The sequence below is a fragment of the Lactuca saligna genome, chromosome 5 (assembly GCF_052625555.1).
Source record: "Lactuca saligna cultivar CGN05327 chromosome 5, ASM5262555v1, whole genome shotgun sequence".
NCBI classification, from domain to species: Eukaryota; Viridiplantae; Streptophyta; class Magnoliopsida; order Asterales; family Asteraceae; genus Lactuca; species Lactuca saligna.
In genome coordinates this window covers 78,129,145-78,133,198 of record NC_136421.1, presented here as the reverse complement: position 1 = coordinate 78,133,198, position 4,054 = coordinate 78,129,145, and the positions used below count along the sequence as shown (strand labels likewise).

The 4,054-nt window shown below is 41.1% G+C and overlaps 1 non-coding gene across 1 annotated transcript; it reads left to right on the top strand.

Annotated features, from left to right (window-relative positions):
• The first annotated feature begins 716 nt into the window (after nucleotides 1-716).
• On the top strand, nucleotides 717-823 carry LOC144999026 (small nucleolar RNA R71). The gene has a single exon (XR_013660554.1). It is a non-coding gene; the product is annotated as a small nucleolar RNA R71 (small nucleolar RNA).
• Nucleotides 824-4,054: the final 3,231 nt, after the last annotated feature.

Sequence of the window (4,054 nt, the reverse complement as noted above, 5' to 3'; positions counted from 1 at the left end):
TGTTCTCGGTTTTGCTAGGAAGCTCACCCGGTGACCTTTGGTTTAGTTGTTGAGCAAGTTGCCCAAGCTGCATTTCTATGTTGTGGATGGATGCTTGCTGGTTCCTGAGCATTGTTCTTGTTTCTTGGATAGCAGCATCGTGGTCACTATGTCTTTTCTCGGACGCGGCCACAAATTTAGTTAGCATTTCCTCCAAGCTTGGCTTCTTCTCTTGCACCGGCTCCTCCTTTTGGTAAAAGCCTCTCCCTTTTTGTCTGTACTTCTCCTCCTTGGCCTTCTTGTACTCTTCGTAAGGCAGCCACTCCTTCTTTTGTTTGCACCAGTCCTCATCATACCGGTCACCGCTCGAATAACATACTTGTGCCTTTTTGTTTCCGTTCTCATCCAAATCGCAATCTCTAGTGAGGTGAGGTCCATTGCAATTTTCGCAACCCACCCGTATGGCATGGATAGTTTGATCCATTTTGTCCATTCTCCTATCCATGGTTTTTAACATGGCCATGACCGCGGATAGATCTTCAGTAGCAGCGTATGCGGCTCCCCTCGTGACATCATTCCTAGGGTTGTGGTATTCTCTAGAGTGTTTAGAGAATTCTTCAATCAATTCTTTAATCACCGGGGGTGGCTTCTTTGTAAGTAGGCCTTGTGAGTCTAGCAACTGTCGGGTCGTGACATTGACTCCATCATAAAAGATGGAAACTTCTTGCTAGCTGTTTAGATCATGGTGTGGGCAATTTCGTAGCAGACTTTTGTACCTCTCCCATGCTTCATATAATGACTCTCCAGCTTGTTGTTCAAAGTTTGCAATGGCCTTCTTGAGTTTGGCTATCTTGGATGGTGGGCAAAAGTGATCAATAAATTCTTCCTTCATTCTGGCCCAAGTAGTGACTGACCCGGGGGAAGTGATTTGAGCCAGTCTTTAGCAGCACCCTTGAAGGTTACCGGAAGCATCCGAAGTAGTTGAGTTTCGCGGGTTACAATTGGAATGTTGAAGTAATCAACAACATCATTCACTTCATCCAAATGTTTGTAGGCATCTTCATGATCTTTCCCATAGAAAGGTATTTCCTTGAGTGAAGCTAGGATATGACCTTTTAGCTCGAAGGTGGCAGTTGCGGGAATTGCGGGTTGCACAAGTCCCGGGCCATGGTCGTCGCGCATCCTCTTCTTCCATTCTCCCATGGGAATTTCATCAATGTTAGCCATAGTGAATGCTAACTCTTCCTCCGATTCGGTTTCTTGTTCGTACATTGCCTCCTCTTCTTCCTCTGTTTCGTATCCAATATCTTCTTGAATTGGATCCTCAATTATCAAGGAAGCGCTGGAAGCTCCTGATTTGCTGCTCTTCTTTTTCCCAAAAACAGTCTTCAAGTTGGACAATGGTGATTTCTTTGGTGTGCTTGAATTCTCCACGTCCTTCCCTTTGTTTCTTTTCAATGCGGATTCGGGATCTTCAAACGGGGGTACCAGTGATGTGTTTGCTCCTCTGGTCATGAAAGTCCTGAAATTGATCAAATAAAAAGCATAAAAAGAACTAAACTGTTACTCGCCGAGTAGGTGCGAGTGCACTCGGCGAGTATCAGTGATATTTCAAAAAAAAAATTCTAAGTTTTAACCTAACTAAAACAGATACTAAAACCTAATTACCAATTACTAAATTGCAATAAATGAACTTTATGCAAGTAAACTCACACAAAGGATCGAAAAAATTAGGAATTAGCTTAATTATTTAGAACCGTTCCCCGGCAACGGCGCCAAAAACTTGATGTGTGTGAATTCAACTAGTTTTATCCCTACTTTTTATTAATAATTTGAGCACACAAAGGCAGTGAACCTGTCTTTAAGTGGTATAGATTGATAAGTAAGGTATCGAACTCAGGGAACGGCAATTAAACTAATAGCTAATTTTCACTAAAACAAATAATAAAAGTAAAGGGTTTTTCTCTAGTTTTGCAAGACAAGAAACTTAGACAAACTAAATTAACTAATTAACTAAAGCAACAACTATTCACCAAATTTGATAAAGATGTTTCTATTTAGGTTCAACCAATTCACTCCTATGGTTATTTAAGTTAAGGTGGATTAATTGCTATTGGTTACCAATGATAATAGTTAGGTTCATATTCATTACTCCTAACCCTTAGACAATTAACTAATTTAAGCGTTGATCAAGTGTTTAAACTAATTAATTCCCTAGATTAATTATTTGGATTAAATAAGATTTGTAATGATTAATTAAGTTATCAATTCAATTAACCTCTTGTTGATGGTTTCTCAAACAAGCTCACACATTAATCTTCCTATTTTCTTATTAATCTTAGTTTCATACTCATTACTTCCAAGCATACGTTTTAGCATTCACATAGACATATGAGGTTAACAATTAAGTGACGTTCATGCAACCTAATTGCCTTCCAATTAACAGAAAATAGTAGTGATTAATACATAAGGTTCATTAACAAACTTGATTTAATAAATCACCAATAGACAATTAAACAAGAATTAATAATTAAACCATAGGAGTTCTTTGGTATTCCCCAAACAGAAACAAAAACGAGTTTAGCTCATAGTTGCAGTAGAAACAAACACAAAAACAAAGTTTATGAAAGCAAACATGTTTAATTCCTAAGTCTAAGTGGTAGAATTAACCTAATTGCTTTAATTCTTCCAACTCTTGAAGCTTAGGGTTCCTTAGCGCCTTCTGAACCTTTTAGTCGCAGCTAATCCTTCCAAAATCGCCAGGAATAATGTCCCATGGGATAAAGATTCGTCTTTTAAAGATATCCCAAAACAGAGGGTACTCGGCGAGTAGCAGAATCAACTCGCCGAGTAGGTCCATACTTATCCGTCTTGAATTAGCAGTCGTATTTATCTTCTGGCATATCGTCGTGTACTCGCCGAGTAGGGTCGATCTACTCGCCGAGTAGGTCCTTCTTTCACTCTTTAATCTTCACTTTCTTTCCTTTTCTCCTTTTTGCCTCCAAGCATATCCTTTGGACTGAAAACACAATTCAAAGCATTTTAAGTACCTTTTGTCCACATTATTCTCATAATTAACCAAAAATAACGAAGAATATATGTAAAATAATTAACTAATTATGCACATATCAACAACCCCCGTGCAACCCTGCTAAAAGTAACGCCTCGCTCTCGCTGTTGAACAGAGAATCGGTCTGCATTGTGGCCTCTCACCCTAAATCACTAACTCTCCCCCACTGGGAGTGCGAACCCTCATCAACTGCAGTTCACAATCAGTCAATGACCCATTAGGGCTCAGCCAATCCATGCCTACTATAACCTTGTTCCCTCGCAGAGGAATAGGAACCAAGTCTACCGAAAACTACACATCAAATAACCGAAGCGAACACCCCTTATGAACTCTCGTAACCCTGACGGTCCTGTCATCAGCTATCTTGACCTCAAGTGGACAATCCAGCTCCCCTGGAGCTCTACTAAACCTATTGCTAAGCGCAAGCGAAACAAATGATCAGATAGCCCCCCGAATCAAATAAGATTGTATATGGAATGTCGTTCACTAAGAACGACCCTAAATAAAACATATAACCATAAGAAACAATTCATAAAAATAGAAAGATGAAAGGAAGATACATACCCGTTACCACATCAGGAGTCGCTCGTGCCTCCTTTTCCGACATCTGAAAAGCACTACTCTTGGCCACTGGCGCCTTGCTCCGGCCCTGACGGCCATCTGTAATCCTCAATGTTGCAGGGGCAGGTGCTACCACCTTCTCTGCTGTTGTCAAACTCGGCTACTGGGACTTTTTATGTCCCCTCTAATTGCAATGGAAGCAAATCAGATTAGATGTTGTGGTGGTGGTGGTAGTAGTTGTACAATCTCTACTCATATGCCCGGTCCGGCCACACTTGTAGCAACCGGGACCCACTTCCTTGCACGCCCCATCGTGCAATCTCCCACACTTGCCACACCGACTGTGGGCCTGCTGTCCTCTAGATCTGTGATCTAATACCTTAGGCTTTTTGCCCGAAGTCCCAGTGCCTGATGCCGCCTCTAGCTTCCTCTTCTTCTCCATCT